Here is a 20,018-nt window from a genome sequence, read left to right as displayed (position 1 = left end):
GACTTCTTCCCACGCTACAATGTTACAGCTCTGAGCAGTGTTACTCCAGTGATGTGCTGTCAAGCTTTGTGTCAGAGACATCTGGTAGCTGTGCAAGAAGCTCAGCATGGCTGATAACGTCTGATATGTTTGAAACTCTGACATAGGAAATGATATACAGGTGGCAGTGCAACACACTGGAGTTTTAGTGCCTGTAGGGACTGGATTATGTCAAAAATGAGAAATAGTTGCTTCTTGCGCAAAGTTGTCACTTGTTATGTGACAACTGGCTAAAAAAATCCAAGGGTGTGCAAGAACTCTCGCTGTGAGTGACAACTTCAAGCCTGACCTTGATATGAGATACCAGGCTGCAGTCTCAGACACTGAGGTATGTCTGATGTCCATGTTGGGAAAGCGGCTGGCACTTACCTTGTTATCCATCTGTGTGTGTGTGTGTGTGTGTGTGTGTATTTATATGTGCTGCTGGCCAGAAAGAGAACACTGAAAACACCATCTACTGCCATATGCTTCAGGCCCCTGTAGTGCCATGGTTCTTCTTTCCATATCTTGTGCTCTGCAGTTTTAGAACACATCGAGGGCCCCGGCTGATCCCAGGACGCCACCTGTGGTTCCAATATTTCTCGAAAGATGAAGAGGTCAGGACAGACCAATGGCTTTCCATGATTTTGCATAGTTCAGATTAAGTTCTGGCTTTTCCCAATAAGAGACCCAGCACTGTATGTAAACTGTATGTAAACTTTACCACAGGAAGATACTTTGGAAACCGAAGGAGCTTCAAAAGTTTGAAACATCCAATGAGAGAATAAATCAAAGAAGAGAACACCAAAGAGCAATGATCAATCACCTTATTTTTTATTATTAATTTTGAAGCAAAAAAATAAAAAAATCTGAGTCAAAGACATTTTCCTTACTGCACAGACTTTACCTGCTGCCTCTTCCGCTGCTATGGTCTGATTTGACATCTTTATATAAAATTTCTTAGACTCAGATGATTCATGTGGTTTAGTTTGTCAATATGGAGTTTTTTTTAATGATATGAACAAAATGCTTCCTGATGTGTGTGAATGGTGAAGTATTGCTGCCCTTCAGGGAAGGCAGTAGGTTGTATAGTTATCTCCTGATTGGGCAAAATCACTACCCTGAAACCACACAACCTACTACCTCACCCCGTACGAACATCAGTAAAGGCCCTACAGGCTGGGTAAAATCTCTGGTAATGATAAAAGCGTTATGATGACATATACAATCTGTAAATGAATATACAGAATTTGACAAAAACCATACCTACATGAAAAGCAAACACCGAGATTTCTGTTGAGTTTTAATTACTAAAACCCCCCAAATTGTGATGATTTCTTTTAGATTTTTACAAGTGCAAAGAAAATAAACAAAGAGACCGGCGGCTAAACAGGAGCAACCTTTGGAAACGATTACGCAGTGCAAAGTGTCTGCTGAGATATGAAGTTGTTGTGTTTTACACAAAAAGAATGAACACTTACAATGAAAACACAGTTGTACTTTATTGTCATTCAACGACTTGCACAAAGCGGCTACAGTCCTTAATGACTTTCTGCTATCAAACTCGTGCTACTGAACCGTTAGCAAGCAGTGCGTCGACCTGGATCCGTGCACTTCCCCAAAGGCATCTGACGACATTACAGCCACTTCAGGAAAGACAGTAAGTTGTATAGTTATCTGACAGGAAGGGTACGACCCTAAAACTATACAACCTACTACCTCACCCCAAAGGACAGTCTTTAAAAACAAAGTCCTTTCAGGTCCCCGTTCATGCAGGTAATCCGCTTTGACACGGCTCACTGAACACAGAACAGCGGTTATGATTCACAGAAACATGCCACTCTCCTCTGGGACACCTCACCGCTGTGGCCAGAGTCTGTGTGCTCAAAACACAATGTGACAACTGGGTCTCCGGGTTCATGGCCCGGGCTGAGGAGGGTAATTCAAATGACCCAACAAGGCACACATGTCTCAAGCAAATTGCACAGCCAAGACATTTCCATATTCAAATGCAACCAGTAAATAACTTAAATGGTATATTCATAACGAACATTGTATAGCAAACACTCTAACCTCAAAAACACTCAGAAACATTATAATTTTCACAAATGTCACATAGCTTTTAGAAGCTAGGGTGGGTGTGGCCAGTCACATGACAAATAAGCAAATAGAATCATTTTAGATCAAGTTCTGGCAAACCTATATATTATTAAGATCAGTGTTCAAAGTAACGTATTGAAACAAATTAAACAGAGCTATGCTGTTTCCAGTTTGGCAGCACTGTTTCCTGTGGTTCTGAGTGGAGAGTGATAACCTTACTCACTAAAGTTGAGAGTGGGAGAGCTCAAGCTAGCTCATATCCTGGCCCACATGTGTGGAGCAGAGGTCTGCAGCTGCTGCTGCCTCCGTTAATGTTTCTCACCTGCTATATAACATACATCGAGAAAAGGGGCTGGAAGGGCCCACTGGCCTATAACCTCCTCCCTCCATCACGGTTTCAGCAGCATGTCAGGTAGTCTCCATGTGGAAAAACCCAAGAGGGAAAATCTGTTACTTCTGCAACAAAGACAAAAGGGGAAACAGAAAAATACTCCAGCATGATGACTTTTAGATTTGACATATGTGAGATCAATTGCAAACACCGCAGCCGGTTCAAACGCCGCATTTTGGACTTTTGGGTGAAGACGTGTCTGGCTTTGCTTGCAGTTTGTATATGGGGTTATGTTTATTTACAGTGCGGCTCATGCTCATGTGTTCTTTGATAAAACCACACCATTGTGCGTGTTTCGTGCCATACAGTCGGCTGATGACTGTATATAATCTACTGTACTGGGGAGACAGAAATGTACAGCACAGCACAATACAAAGCAGTATGTCTTGAGCTGAGAGGCCCCATTGTGTCTGCTCAGTGGTGAGTCTGAGGCTCTCTGCATTATTCAACACTGCCTTACTTACACCATCGAGCTGTGGGTTGTAAATATGCGCCGGCACACACCTGTACAGTATAACAGACACAAAAGGACCAAACAGACACTTTGCAGACAGAAACAACCTGAGAGAAGAAATATGGCAACCTACAGTTAGCACACATATACATTTGCACACACATTTAGTAATGACAAACGGAGCTCGCATAATTTACAAGGGCTTAATGTACTTATGATGGACAACACTTGAATTCATATATTTAGACACTCTAGAATAACACTGCTTTGCAGAAGGCCTGAACATTGAACAAACTCCATTATAGAGCTCAACTTGCAATGATTTTAGGAGCTAAATCAGTCCCTACATAGAGAAAACCGTATGCTAAAGCATGTAACTCATTTTATTGTGCAGTCCTGCAAAACGCTCAGTGGCGTGGGGCCCAGACTTCATAATGTAGGGTTAAGACACATTGTCCTCTACATCTGCTGATTGAACATACTTTAATCTAATATAGTATATGACTCTGGGGTCCTGACCAATAGAGTGCTTGTCCAGGAAAGCTATCATTTTCAAGTGAAGTCAGAGCCAGTTGCTATCTTCCAGTGACAGGGAAATATTCACGCTTACACCCACGCACATGTACTGTAGAGAACTAACATGAAATGCAAGCATATATACACACACCCACAGGTCCATACTCATGTTGCACACTTGGTTTTTTACCATAGTTATAGAGGACAATCTGGAACTCTTCTCTGGTTGTCGTGCAAACTCAACAAGCTGGCTCTGTAACTAAAGTACTGCTTCAGCCTCACACTTCCCTCAGCTCAAGTTCTGCTTTCTGCACATCTTTGTCTCACAATGTCCCATAAAACACATACATGCATGCACACGTGAATGCATAACCAAATGCACATACAGAAGGACACAGTTTGAAACACATGCACACAAGCTTGGAAAAAGGTAGTAAGGTAAAACATTTTATTGATTTACCTAATCATATTTTCACACAGTGTTCACAGCAAAGCTAGGCGCTGCTTAAAACGTCACTTTAACTTAATCACACTTGAGTCTAAGTGCTACATTGCCAATCAGTTCAGCTATAACCTTGTAACCTGATCTTTGAGGTTCTGGCGGTTTAAGGTCAGCGAGTGGGTAGATTTTTTTTTAAAGGCCACTTTAATGTAATATCCTACTCAGATTCTTATTATTCATTCCTGCAAATTACAAATTTCCACCATGTTTTGTAGTTTTACTGACCGCTCAAAGCTTTAATGTATCTCATCTATTCTGCGCTTACAGAACATACCAACATGAACATGGTTCATTACCAGAATCTTCTGGCTGTGAGGCAGCAGCACTAACCTCTGCAACATTGCATCACTGACATAAAAGATGGTTACAGAAAAAAACGTCAGCAAATATTAAATGCTCTTCATTTACCTAAAATAAATAAATAATAATGAAAACCACTACAGCAGTAAAATTAATATTTAAACCTTCTCATTTTTTATTTGGTCACAGGCAGACTGACTTCTGATGTTTCACCATAAAATCTAGAGGTGACAGTGCAGTAGCACTAGCAATGTAGTTTTTACTGCAAGGGGATATTTCTGGCAAGTTCATTAAAGTCATGCAATTTGCATTTTTTGTCTCTATACTTGTGTGTAGAGGCAAATAGTTGACATTTGGCCAAAAATGCAATAAAGTTTACAACGCACAAGTACAACTACGTTGCATATCCGGTGACCTAGTCAAACCGATGAGATCTGCAAGTAGCACAAAATTTCAAGCGGAAAATTTGAAATCATACGCTTACTTATAGGCTAATATCTAATCAGACAATTATTACATCATCTGTACTGAAAGTCACTGTGGACACAGGTTTTCTATACCATTCATTTAACCGTTTGTTTGATAACCAAAAACTACCAGGCCAACCTTCATGAATAATAAAATAAAACAAAAACAAAAAGCTTCTCACTTGCCACAAGGGGTCACCACAGCAGGCAGCTCTGCATGCTTTGTCAGAGTTAGATGCCAGATACAAGCCCTAAAGGGATGTATGTCTCCAGCTGGAATTGAACAAGTGCCCTTTGACTTGCCAAGCATATGTGTTAACCACTACACCACTTGAGGGGCTACCTCATGTACAAAAATCCTGAGGGGTAAAAAAAAAAAAAAAAATAAAATAAAATACAATAAAATCTATTAAAAAAAACATTGTATTCAGGGTAAAAAGATCACTCACTCACTATACTGACTGTATCCACTCCCCACTTTAAAACACACACAACATGCCTCCTCAGACAGGTGATCGGTGATTGACAGGTGCTCATAGTTCAACTTTGCAAGTACACCCATACACACTCAATATGGTCACATTAGTGTGTGGTCTCTAGTCATAAATGATGTGGTCAGAAATACATGATTTTTTATGTGTTTTTGTGCCCTGCTACAGCAGAAGTGGTGCAGACACGAGGAATCTTGTAGATAGACAGGGTGGACTATTCACCCCCCCCCCCGATACGGATAGCACAGCAGGCATGACCCATCTATTTATACCAGGGCCAAGGGGCAGGCAGCAGTAGGAGGAGGACAGGAGCTGGGGGAAGAGGAGAGGCTGCATGGGCAGGTCCTGTTACACATGCCAGGGGGAATGGCTGGGGCAAGCCACAGGGGGATTCTGCTCAAAGTCAGACAGGTTGACCTCCCCGTCACCTCTGCATGAGGCAGATACTGAGCTTGCAAACCTTGTGCAAGTGTGTGTTAGGAGTGAAAGAACAGGGAGTTCAAAGTTCACATGAATAAGTTTGAATGTACAGTGTGTGCATAGCGCGTGTTTGTGATGCTGCAAGAGCACATTAGCGCATGTGCACTGAACGCACTTGACACTTGTGGTGTTTGTGCATGCAGATGAGCAAATGCATACATGTGCAATTGTGCATGTACTCACGCCAATGTGCTTAAAGTGTGTGTCTGCCTGTAAGACTGCGAGATGAACTGGCCCCACTGACTTATGCCCCTCCACCCCCTCCATCCCGCAGCAGAGCCATAAACATACCAGGTGAGGGGGGCTGGATTAGGCAAACTTAGCTCATCCCAGTGTGGCCCTGCGGCCCCAACTCTAGAGGTAAAAAAAATGAGACCCCAATCACTGTAATGACAATGCACACAGCAGGGGTTGCCCACACCACTCAGCCCAACCTTGCCAGCTGCTTCTCATCTCTCTCACGCAGTGTACAATCGCACATACACAAAGAAACATCCACACATTTGCATGCATATGCACACAGGCTGCAGGATGCACAGCAAGACAAAGGTCTACCCAGAAAAAAAGCTTGAAAGCAGGTGTCTCAAGACTGTTGCAAATCTGGGCCCCCTGGGCCATGGTGCCTGTCTACGTTTTCAATGACTCAACAGATTATTGCTCAAGACATTCAAAATTAGTTATTGAAGGCACTTAATAATGAGAATTTATTATTAATTCAAAGGTGGATTTTTGGTTTTATTTTGCATAGGTGGTACAGAAGTGCATAATTTCACTTTAAAGTGATGTTAACCCTCACGTTATGCTTTGTGGGGTTATTTTTTATGTATGCTCCCTCGCCTTCTTCTGCTTAGGACACTAGCATTTTTATAGATACAGGTCTGAACTGTGTTAGTTTCCCACAGTGGGTTACGTCAATACTGAGTTAAATAAATGTATAAAAATACAAAAAAAGCAACCTTTTTTGCTCATCGAAGTCAAAATCTTAATCTTCGTACTGCCACTCTAAAGAGCTCTGGTGAAATGCGCACTGCTATGTGGCTGCTGGTGACCTACAAGGCCTATTAGTCTATTAGAGGAAGCCTATAGCTCTGACTCGTCTACATGCACTGTGTTCTGCGCCGGCCTGCTCGCAGGGCCCCTTTCAAATGGGCAGTGCCCCTTTGAGCGGCATCTGTCACCAGCTATATTTAGAGGGTTGAACAAATACCTTTCTCCCTGAATATGAACTTCAGCTGACAGACAGCAGGCCAGAGTAGGCAGACGGGGATCTGCACAGTTTGTAACCTTCAAGAGCCTGTAACTCTCAGGCTACAGCTGCGTTTAGTCAGGCTCACCACTGAAATCTAAGGCTGTAAATACAGCGCAGTTAACCATAGTTAGCATTGATTTGGCAGAAGTTTTTAGCACCAGTTCCTACAGTTCCAGGATAGCTGCCAGCATAAATGGGAATATACAGTTAAATACCCTGATAACAACTTTTAATACCCCCCCCAACCCCCACCCACCCAAATCCCCCCACCCACACAGTGAGGTATAAAAGAATAATGACTGAATGAACTCCTGTGCCTTCAATCTCCTTCAGTGCTTTGAAGATTGCTACGTTTCTGCCTATAAGGTTTTGTGCGTGTGACAGTACAAGTGAGGCAGCCAGTGCGTGTCTATGTGACCCTGTTGCATGGCCATCTGCTCTATATAACCATAAACAAATGCAGGCAGGCACAGCTTCACAGTATTATTTCCAAGAGGTCTAGGCCGGGTAAATGTATTCAAGCTTTGGTCTCTGGGTAGATGTTGTAGTGATATGCCCTAGAAGCAGGCCACGGTTATGCAACAGGATTCATAATTCATACTACAAACACAATATGGAGGCCTCTCTGTCCCATATGCAAGCACATGGGCAGATTAAGGAGTGCGCAGTCAAAGGGGACAGAGTGCATTCGGAGCTGCCGCTGACTGAGTGGCTGTCTCATAGAGAGCGTGTATGTGACAGGCCTAAATAGGCCAGGTTTTACTGCCAGAGGGACTTCTGCTATATTTTGCACCTACTGTCTAAATCAGTTACATGGCAGCAGTGAGGCACAATGATACAGTAAGGGAGTTTTTATAACACTCGAAGCTATTAACAGATACAACCCGACAAGCGGTGTCGATCCGCTCGTTTATTTTCTGGTCATTTACAGTGTTGTGTAGCTGATATTTGCTGTTTTTCCGTGGAACTTTAGCCCCTTTCTTCACACACACACACACATATATATATATGTATAACAAAGTTCTTGGAGCTGGTGTGATGAGGTTCATCCAACCTTGCAATTACAAGCAAGTCTTTCCCCCCCCCTGCTTTTTAGGTCAATTTAGCTTTTTCTAACATAATTTCTGCTTTTATGACTTTATGATAATTATATTATGTATGATTTTTTTCTCCCAACCCCAGACCTTTTTTTTTTCTTCTTTTCTTTAACTCGCTGTTGCAATACTGGGCTGTTAACCTGAAACAGTCCCAGAAGCAAAGCAAACAAAAATGAAAAGAAATGGTGTGTGTCATTTCAGACTGGTAGTGGGGGATCAAGAGAGCTTTATACACCTACTGAACACCTGCTTTAGTGTCTGTGGGCTGTAAATGAGAGAAGGGCTTTAATAACATCTGCACTTATAATCAAACGTGTAGCGCACACAGAATTCCAGAGCCGCAGGAAGCTAGTCACTATAGCTATAGATTGCAGGGTGGTGCCTGGGGTTACTAAGTCCATACAATACAGCCGCAGTTATGGGCTGAAGCTCCAGCTCGGTGCACTGTGGTTAGGGTGGAGACAGGTTAAAAAGCAGAGGTTAAAGCTTTTATCCATTCACTGGCTTTAAGAAGCTACAAGACAGCAGGTTATGTTGGGAGAAAGCAGGCGGGGGTTGGAGGGAGCGCGCAAGGGTGCGACACAACTGTGGCCACTGCCAGTGCACATTTGCCCCTATGAAAAAAAAAGGCACTGTTTATGGTGTCCACTCGAGGTCAGCTTGTTGAAAAGAGGAGCTGGAAGTGATCCAGAGTGGAGGCCGCTTGATTTTTATCTAATCAGCCAACAACAATTAAAACATTTCCCCATAAGAAATAGGCACGCTAATGGTCCTGTCACTGTACATTAGAGCGCTACTTTTCCTCAATTTGCACACCTTTTCACAGTTTATTAGACTTTTTTTTTTTTTCCTTTTCCCCCTGAACCCAGCATCCAGTCGCACCCACTTTGTTCTTTCCCACTTTACTCTGTTCCTCTGCTACCTGACTACTTTGGCAGCGATGCACAAAATGGCGGCAGGGAGCTGGGAGCTGGAAGGCACAGAGTGGAAGCCATTTTCTAACAGTTTCAGGACCATGCATAGGGAGAGAGAGAGAGAGTCGAGTCCTTGCCTAGCGGGCAGTTCGGATAAGTGTTTTCTGCGCATGTGCGCGAAAAGATTATCTTTGTTTTGTTTTTTTTCTTTCTTAATGTGCTGCGCTAATAAAGCCATCGGGACCTTGGCCTTTCTAAAAAAAGGGATAAGGGCACAACACATTATGATTTTAATCTGTTCCAGGCTCACATCATAATAAGTCTCAGAAAGAGAAAGAAAATACATGTAGACAAAGCGGGGAAGTAACCTGCACAGCGTTTAATTACAGGCCCCTATCTCAATGAAATTGAAATGCAAGACAATGCAACAGCATCAGAATACATCATCCTGTACAAAAAAAAGCCCAAAACATTTCTAACACGTTGGGGTACTTACAATCGCCAGTGTGTGTTTGCATAATTTCTCTCTCTGGCCAAAACTGTTTGCGTTTGGAGCTCAAAACTCTGTCTCACTGCCTACGAGAAGGAAAGACAGAGAGGAGGGGGGAAAAAAATGGAGTGAGAGACAATTTACAGCAACGTAAACAGAGAGGAAGCGAAAAACACAATCGAGAGGAGCGGAGACAGAGAGCCTGATCGGTTGGGTAGCCTGCAGCAGCAGTAGCAGCGGCAGAGGGCTGTAGGGTCTTTTCTCTGTAGCCTGTTTACTAATAAGCTCGCCCTACACTTTTGCCTGGCCAAAGAAACTCATTAGCGAAACATGTAACACACCGCACCCTCTCTGCTGGCCTGTACACCGGCCAACTCTTACTGCCGCATGCCCGCCCTACACCAACACACCCGCACACTTCACACACACACAAGCTCCTCTGTGGCCTCGGCCTCGCCCGGTAGCGCCCACTCGCTGCATACATGTGCACGCTTTGGCACACCGTGTTACCGAAAGCCCACAGTGTCATGTGCGTGGGTGAAGTGGTGCATCTGCGCGTACTTGTGAGCGTAATAAGTCTTTTTTTGTTTTTTGTTTTACACATGCGGCACAGTATGCTCGGTTCGCAGAAGAGTGCATGTGCGGGCTGCGCAGAGTTAATGTACAAGGTAGCTTTTTGGTTATCGTACGTCGTGCCCATGTGACGCCATCACGTGGAGGTGGAACAGGAAGAGAGGTGACAGAGATAGGCGTCGTTAGCCAAATCTCCGATTGCGCAAATAAAAAATACGCGCAGAAGAGAATAAAGAGCAAATGTGACAATTTCGCGGGCCCAGGAGGACACTGCCGATTTAAGGCTTTCACTCGGTGCGGCGGCAGCTGCCAAAGGGTGATAATTCTGGACACGGATGCTAATTGCAGCGCGGAGCATGGCCTTGTCGGGCAAAGGGTCTTTTATATATTGTTTCTAACGTTTGTAATTACAGTGCAGTACCTCGGAGTGTTGCCAGCACATGTTTATGGGCTCATGAGTAACCCAACTCCTCCAGCCTCCACGGAGAGAGATTCATGTCCGAGCTGTGCACCCACTGCACTCTGTGCGTGTGTGGGTATGTTGTTTGTGTGCATATACATGTTGATGACTCATGAAGCCTGCCTGTGTGTGTGCAGATGGGACAGCCAACATGATATGAGAATATACCACATGAATGGTTGTGAGTATAGAAAGAAAACTACACATACATTATCTCGGTGGGTTTTATGTTGGTATGGAGGCTTTTGTCATATTTCACTCGAAATTCTAAAACCTTTTGGTGAGTGCAAGCAAGGAAACCTGAGTATATGCACATTACATAAACATCAAGTGCTGTATTTGCTGTATTACATGGCACAAGTCAGCAGAAACTGTAGTCAAACAAAATGAGCAAAAAAAACAAAAAAAACAGCCCAAACCAATCCAGTTCGCTAAACGTTGCCAACAGTAAATGTAGCCAACATAATTTAGCTCATCAGTGACGAGCAGTAGAAAGTGATGGAGTGGAGGTGAGCTGAAGGAAAGGGATTTACAGTATTTTGATAGTTGGGGGGGGAAGGGTTGCAGGCGAGGCTTTTCAACACTTCCAATTTTACCTCCGAGTGGAACGAGGTTGCTGATTCTGCAGTTTTTCTCGGACTAAATTGCCTTGGCGACAGCAGAGGCCAAAAGCTGAAGAAATATATGAGTGCTGGAAAAGAAAAACCGAGTGGGTGCAGCTGAGCATTATCTGGAATATCGCTTTGCCTGGCAGGTACATAAAACAAGCATCTGTCCCGACGATGTGTGCCGAGAGACACTCGCACGTGATGCTGCGCATTATAGCCTCAGTGCGTTTTCAATGCATTGATTAGGGCAGGAAAAGAAAAACAATGAGTATTTATAATGCTCAAATATTACATGTGTCAAACTTCTAACACACTCTCATGAGAAAACAGTGCTCAGTTTTCAAATGTGAGAGTTGTCCAATTGAGGGGAAAAAAGAAACAAACTTTTGCCCAAGAGCTCATGATGTAAAGCAAGCATGTGAATTTTGTTTTTTTTTTTTTACTTACAGAACGTCTGGAGGAAAAAAAAGAGGGATACGTACAGGGGAGGAAAATTCTAATCTTCTGTCATGCCTTGAAACTTTGTCCCAGTCCAATATTATGTCATTATGACTGTACTTACCGTCTCTGTGGAATTGCTGTGGTTTTGTGGATAAATTACATGTGACACTCCCAGCTGACATCCTGATTAACACAGGAAGGAACAAAAAAAAGTCCAGTCCTCAGTAGTCAGCAGGGTAATGGACTAATGGCTTCCATGTATGATGAGATGGGTGAGAAAAAGCAGGGTTTTTTTTTTTTTGGTGCAGGAATATGAATGTAAGAGCATCAGCATATGTGCCTGTAATTGTGTTGCAGCTGGCTACTGTTTGTAAATGAACAGAGAGAGAGACAAAGAGCAGCAGTGATCGAGCACACTAAAAAGTGAAGAAAGCGGCGAATTAGAGAAATGAAACAATGTTTTCGGATAGCTTCACGTTGATAAAGTAGAAGCGAACGAGCAAACGCACGAGCAAACGCACTTGCGCAACCCTTTGAAAAGATGCCGCGCTGCCAGATTTTGCATGAACGCAGCGCATGCTTCACAAACAGGAAAGGACACACGAGCAGAAACACAGACTTGGAGATACATTCAACCCCGCAAAAATGTAGCAAACTGAAGCAAACACAAGCATCAAAACCGTGGAGGTTGCGCATGGTCTCTGTAACACGAATGGGTTTTTTATGTATTAGTGTACCGAATGTGCTCGTGGTCGCTGTGTTATCACAGAGTCCCGCCCTCACACCCTGCCTGCAATCACTGCCCGAGGACTACACGCCGACACAGACTGCACAAAAGTTCCGGTGCAGAAACATCCAAACATAACCACATAAAAATAAAAAACGGATAAAGTAGGAGTGGTGCTGCAGATAAACACACCTCAATACACAGCTTAGGTGTTAATCTATACATAGTTAGGGTTTTTTTCCCCAGCATTTTATAAATTTTTTTAGTTTTTATGACATAATTTCAGCACTTGTACGGTTGACCAGAACACTGAAAATGCTTGTATATGTTTTTTTTGTGTGTGTGCAGGCATTGAGGACTTTTTCTCTAGATTCTCTCCTCTCTGTTTAGGCCTGGCCTACTTTCTTGTGTACTGTAACTCTGATCCTGTATGTGCCACAGCCTGTAGTGGCCACTGTAGATCCACTCATGGATTCTTCCACGTTGAGGAGAGCAACAGGGGGCCTGGTCATCTTCTAATACAGAGACTCGGCATGACTGCACTAAAAGGCCCCTTTTAAAACTTTTCTAACTCGGATTTTGAAGGCGCTACGATGCCTACACGAGCACAGTGAAAAGCATTTTATTGCAGGTTTTGGTGGAATTCACCTTGACCTTTGGATGCGCTGCAGCAACACTATGCAGACCTGCTGCATAGTGTTACTGCTTCAGTAAGAATCCTGCACCTAAATATAGGATGGATCAATATATTGATGCTTTGAACTCATTTTAGATCGACATAAAATCACATCAGGTTTAATTTTTTATGTATTTTCTTTAATATACAAGAGCATTTACTAAAAAGTGGGAAAGTAATTTAAAAAGTTTAAAAATGTCTTTTTAATAGAAACAGACATGCAGTTAAGAAATATCTGATCACATAATAAACAGTGAGATAAACATGCTAGAAAATGTCCATTCTTTAAACATAGAAAACACTTTTACAGTGAACCTGTGAATACATTCAACTTACGAGTGCTACATGCGTTTTTGTAGAGCAAGCCCAGACAGCAGAGTATGACAACAAAATCCCAAACCCTGACAGCTCTCCAGAGAGCTCAGACATACAATATAACTTCCATTATGTTGGCTTTCTCAGTTTTATTGTATTTTTAACGGCACACTGAAGCTGCTTTAAGCAGCAGAATTCAAAGCGGCTTCATTATTATGGCACAAAAATATATTTACAGTGAGTGGTGACTTGGCCCCCATTCATCACTCCAATCTGGATTTCATATTAGCCAGGAGGAAATTGGATGAAATTCACAACATCACAGCAAGCTCATAAATGAAACAAAATCACATAATCTAAAATACCAATTTATCCACTTAACAAATGAAGCACTGTGTCGGTGGCTTATTGCTGCGTTGTACTCATGAATGACTCATTTTCACTGAGTTGCACTAGTAAGAATACGCTGAGCACTCGCACACGACCTCAACCACATACTCAAAACTTCAAACTCAAACACTCAGACAGCAATCTGCACAGGGCTGCCTCACCACACACACACACACACACACACACACACACACACACACACGAGCATCAAATGTACAAAATGAAACAGCAACAAAATACAACAATATTACCACTCCATGTATTCTTGCTGATGTGAAACACATATTTTTTTTTAAATTATGTATGATTCAAAAATGTGAAAATGTCCAAGTGTGTAAAAAGTGATTATTGCAATTTTACACACAAAAGAAATTACATATTTTTACTGCTACTATATAAATGATAATTTGGAGAATAATTCATACAACAATTGCCTTTTTTACACTAGTCGAAAGGTAGAACTAAATAATTATGAACTATTATTATTATTATTAATTTAATTCTGAGAATTGTCACAGTTATAAATATATTTAAATTTTTATTGTGACACTTGAAAAGTCATGGAATAATAAAAGGGTACTTTGTGGTTTTTGTGGTCAAATATATATGTATTCTGTATGCTAATCAATAAAATCAATCAATCAATCAATATGTATGTATATATATATATGTGTGTGTACATATATATATATATATATATACATATATATATATATATATATATATATATATGTATATATATATATATATGTGTGTGTACATATATATATGTACATATATCTATATATATAGATATATAGATATATATATGTATATATATATATGTGTGTGTACATATATATATGTACATATATCTATATATATATATATATAGATATATGTACATATATATATATGTACATATATCTATATATATGTATATATATATATATATATATATATATATATATATATATATATATGTATGTATATATATATATATGTGTGTGTACATATATATATGTACATATATCTATATCTATATCTATATAGATATAGATATATATATGCCAAAATTGAAAGAAAACAGTTTTTAAGAAAAAAATCAAATACATGATGCAGCAACAAGTAGAAACATGCTCAATCATGCCTTGCACCATTGTTTTACTGTAAACACACACACACACACACACACACACACACACACACACACACATACACTAAAGAAGGCTGCTGCTGTGTCTTATCTATCCGTAAACTGATCTCTACGGTAATGTAAATACTTTAAAAACAGTGTTTTAGCATACACATTTTTCTTTCACGCTGCTTAGTTTCCTCTATGAAGACGTGTGCTTACAAAAAAACTTCACGGGACAAACTTTAGATTCGTTTTAAACAATTACACTTGGCAGAAAAAAATGAGGACGCACATATTCGGCCGTTTTTATATTTTCTTCTCTTTTTACTACGCATTATGACATATTTGAGTTTCACATGGACAAATCTCGAATATAAATTAAACTGAAAGTGAGTAATAAATTAAAAATACCAGATATGTTTAAGCTCAGTATGATACATATAATAAAAATAAATATTAATAAACTACTTACAGAATTGCTGCGAATATTGTAGAAAAATAACTGACCATGACAAATAATTTTGTCATGGTCATGCTCACACACACACACACACACACACACACACACACACACACACACACACACACACACACACACTTTTTTAAAAGTTATCTATTAAAAAATGTCCCACGTTTTTTCAGACGGATTTTTGTTAGCACCATATGTTTTAACCAACATACTTAACATACTAAGACTAAGACTAAGAATAATTGTTGAATTTTTTTCCCCCATTCAAGTTCAAGGACAGTCAAGTTCAAGTTTGAGAACTTGGTGTTGTAGCTGTGGCACGCAGTTTTGGCGTCTGCTTTGCTTCTGCATTATATTAAAAACATATTTCCTTTTACATAAAGTAATTTTTTTTTTAAACATTAAAAGAAGAAGCCATTTGAGCCACTTTGCTGTTGGTAATTACGCCAAAAAATGCTTTTAACCAACCATTTGACTAAACCTCACATCATACACCAAGAAGGCATCAACAAAAAAAGTACAATTATTATGAACTACTATTAACTACACGAATACATTTACACCCCCGTTTGACTGTAAATTTGTATTAGTGTGTATGTGTGAGTGTGTCTGTGTGTGTCCCATTGCTAGCTCTGCTGTGTAGATGCAATAAACTGTTAGTTTGCTTCAGTGCACAGACTGCGTCACTGTGGGTTGTACCAGGCTGTTGTGTTGTTGTAGGTATGCTTTTACACACAGAGAGAAAATGCTGAAAACCCTGCCATCTGCCTCTCAACATGCAACCTTCCACTGCACTCCTGCCATTCAGTGCCAAAAAGGCCTTAGGGGTGGAGTAGCGAGATACTCCTCCAGCCAAAACCATGTGTCCACAGCTAGTACAGCAAAGCTTACATTCATATGAATGAGCATAATAAGCTACATATGCAACAGTAAGCCTCACTCTTGAAAGCTTTGAGTAATCATTTTGATTTTGTCCTTCAAAAAAGTCATCTTTTATGTAAAACCCGACACCCAGCATAACACAGCACATCTGAGATCCGAAGCAGAATATTCGGCAAATACGCAAACTTTCGTTGAATAAACTAGAAAATTTCCGCAATTTTCAAAAAACACAATCAGAAAACAGCTTTACTGCAAATTTGATTATACTTTTAAGCGACACCTCGAAGAAGATTTTTCTGATTAGACTTGGGAATGTACTTTGCTATTTTAATGTCTTAAAAACATTCAAGCAGTAGAGATTTCCCATGATCTTGATCATTAAATTCACAATATCCACAGTCAATTTTTAGAAATTCTCTTGTTGGTGAAACTGCTGCGTTTGTTGCTCATTCAAGTTTGTTCTTCCATCAAATCAAGAGAAATGCGATTAGTATCAACATAAAAACAAAAGCATCTATACTTGTATGCAAAGCGCTTGTATCAAAAGCACAAGTCTTATAAAATCTGTATTCAGACATGTAAGATATAGATCCAAAAGTGGGGAAAAAATATGAAGCAATCCTCCGATTAACAAAAATTATGTATACAAAAGCAAATGGTGAAGAAATGGTGAGTTATTCTGTTCTGTTTTCTTGAATAAAATATAAGTTTACCAAGTACAATCTGCAAAAGCACAAAGTCAAAGAAATTTGCCATTTAAAAATAAATAGTTGTAAAAATTAAGACGTCCTCCAAGCTTCTGAAAACATTAAACTGATCGAAATGATCAGCGCACCACGTGCTTCTCTTCATACAGTGCATTCTAAGCTCGGACAGCATCACTCATATGAAATACCTCCACAACTATGGCCTTACACGTACTCACTGATTGCCATAAAGTAGGATTATCCAGTCAACAGAGTGCTTTTTTGCCTTTTTTTGTATGTGTTGCTAAACTATGAATGAGTTTGTAGAAATTTTTAGTGGAAAAATGTTCTTGAAATCATGAGAATAGCTGTTAACGCTCTGATACCTGCTGTTCTAAGTGCGGGGCTTTAAATTCGGATGCATAAATGCTCGCTCAGGTGAAAAGAAACTTTGTGCAAGGACCTCAAATGCATCGAGATGTTTATTTGTACGCGATTCCTGCAAAACACTGAAAGCCCAAAATGCAAACACATGGATAAAGTACATCGGAAACCATGCATCCATAGGCATATTTTAAATGAAAATTACTCACCAGTTACCAGAGCAAAGACGCTAAATGTCCGGCGAGGCTCAGAAGCTCTTCCCGCTTTGATCCACATCTCTGTCAAGAAGAGGAGAAAGCCATAAGCTCCAGTTTGGTGCTTCTTGCATAACCCTGTGATTTCCCTCAGACTGTCCCGTTCACAGCCGTGCCTCAGCCTCAGCTCCAGCCTCATTGCCCACGTCAGTCTCACCTCCAGGCACAAACCCCTCCTTCAACCACAGTCTCAACCCAAAGCTCAGGGCTGCACGGCTTGCCTGCCACCAGCTGGGTCCAGGCCCGGTGAGGCCTGAAACAATAGGAGGCCATGAGGCTGTCTGCGAGGCTCCAGCTAAGCCGCCTGCTAGTTAACAAGTCTTTGAATCAGGAATGTTAGCAAACAGACAAACAGCATGTCTGATGCATGCAAATAGCACAACCAGTCCAGTCACAGCCTTGGCTGAGCACATGAATAATTCACAAGTCTATATGCTTCTCTCCCACATTACCCCCTCCCTCTTCTCAAGTGAAATGCCTTCACTGGAATAAGTGAGGCAAAGTATTCAAACCTCTGTTTTACTTTAATACTTGATAACGTAACGCAACAATAACGCAAACCGGTCATGCAGAGACGTAACATGCACGGCTACTGGTGACGTCTCAACAACTTGCAATTCAACAATTCGCTCCCCCCCCCCCTTTTTTTTCGCTTATTGCCTGTTAATTTCTTTTGTTTGCAATTGGCACCTGTCCCAGTAAGAGCTCCAGCTCAGCGCACCACTCATTTGCCCTGGAGAGCGAGTCAGCGTGAAAGAGAGAGAACAAGAGTGAGCAAGAGACAGAAGGAGACAGCGAAGGAGAGAGGACATGGAGAGGAAACAGGAGGAGAAGCAGAGTAAATACAAACAAGGTGCGGTACTTCACGCCAGTCGCTGGCGCGGATTACGAAACATCTCCTTTAAAACGCACACGTATACCCTACTGAGAGACTGGTCACTCTGTGACTGCCATCCATGGACATCCCGGCCATGAGCCCACCACCACAAACAGGTTACCCGTCAAAAATGGCGCCCCTGGCATTCCAGGTGGATCAAGGCCCATCAGATGGAGAAACACCACCTTGGCAAATTTTGATCCAAAATGAGAGAAACCAAATAAACGCGGCTAGAAACCAGCAAGGGGAAAAAAACCTAATAAAACTAAACAAAACAAACAAACAAAAAAAAGAAGAGGAAAATGAGATACAGTTTTAGAAAATAAGCAACAGAAAAGCAGAAGAAACAGCGATCAAAAATCCAGAGCGGTGCAAAAATCAATGTGCCAAAAGTAAGAAAAGGGCCCCTAAAAAAAGCCACTTGTTGCCAGGTTTTGCAGAGCTGCTGTGCAGCTAGTTGGAGGCAGAGGGTTAAAATCCAGCTAGTAGTGAGTAAAAAAAAAACCAAAAAAAAAAAAGATCCATCTATGGAAGGGCGGGCTGCGGGGAGGCCCTGACTGTAGAAATAGCAGCAGACTTTTTTCTTTTTTTTTTCTCCCCTCGCAGAGCTCAAGTCTCCCCCTTGCGTGTGGCTCTAGCAGAAAGAGAGGAGCGACCGATACAGAGAGAGAAGACGAGGAGAGGGGGGAGAGAGAGAGAGAGAGGGAGAGAGAGAGAATCCAAGAGGAGGAGACAGACAGGCACACAGTGAAGGGGTAGAAAAGCTCGGCTGATGATGAAATAGGAGGTGTAGCAGAGCGCGCGAACCAGTCACTTTTTCATCACATGTCCAACACGGCAAGGAACTGTATTTGCACTGGGGCCTGGGGAGGGAGGGAGGGAGCATTAGATGGGTGGGAGATGGAGACACAGAAGGGAAGAGAGCGAGGCAGAGTGGGAGGGTGGAAAGCACTACATGTGGGAGGGGTGGAGGAAGAAGAATGACACAGAAATCCACTCCTCCCAGGCAGCGCGCAGGCTCAGTGCCTGCACTCACACGCCATACTGGGATCCACTATAACGTACGTCAGCAACTATATCAGCTAGCGCAAAGAAAAGCAAGGAAAACGGGAGAATACAGAGTCATTCAGCATAAGCTGCCCCCGCTGAAGGATCCTTGAAATATGCAACACTTCTGAGATCTCCTTGAATTATTAACCTCATCTCTTACCGTGGTGGAGCTTTACAGACCTGGAAGTACACACTGAAAGGAACACACGCACACACACACTCAGAGTGCATTAACTCTTTGGCATGCCTGAGCAGCCTGAATGGATAGAATAGACTACACACACACACACACACACACACACACACACACACACACACACACACAAGGACGCAAGCACACAAAGTGAAAAAGAGAAGCACGGAGAGTGTTAATTTCAGTAACATGTGGCAAAGAACGCATGGCCAGGACGCCTCCTTCTTGCCCCGGCTCTGTCACAAAGCGAAGGCTGTAGCCGAACCCTCGCAGCTATTTTGGCACAAAGTCAAAAAAGGCTGATAAGCATTTTTGGGTGAGACTCTGCTGCTTTTTCCTCGAGGAAAAACAGCTGCTACATGCCCCGGTATTCAATGTTCAACAGTTCGGAGAACATTTTAGCGAAAGCCCCCCAGAGATGCTGATTTGTCTTGTTTAAAATGGAGA

At 41.7% G+C, this 20,018-nt stretch overlaps 1 long non-coding RNA gene across 1 annotated transcript; it reads right to left on the bottom strand.

The window, feature by feature from the left end:
- Positions 1-833: 833 nt before the first annotated feature.
- On the bottom strand, positions 834-19,675 carry LOC106098137 (uncharacterized). The gene is made up of 3 exons (XR_002062934.2): positions 17,407-19,675; positions 9,476-9,555; positions 834-2,574 (listed from the first exon to the last, which is right to left on the bottom strand). It is a non-coding gene; the product is annotated as an uncharacterized LOC106098137 (long non-coding RNA).
- Positions 19,676-20,018: the final 343 nt, after the last annotated feature.

The sequence above is a fragment of the Oreochromis niloticus genome, linkage group LG7, assembly GCF_001858045.2.
Source record: "Oreochromis niloticus isolate F11D_XX linkage group LG7, O_niloticus_UMD_NMBU, whole genome shotgun sequence".
Classification (NCBI taxonomy): Eukaryota; Metazoa; Chordata; class Actinopteri; order Cichliformes; family Cichlidae; genus Oreochromis; species Oreochromis niloticus.
The sequence above is the reverse complement of the archived record's forward strand: the minus strand, read 5'-3'. Positions and strand labels throughout refer to the sequence as shown.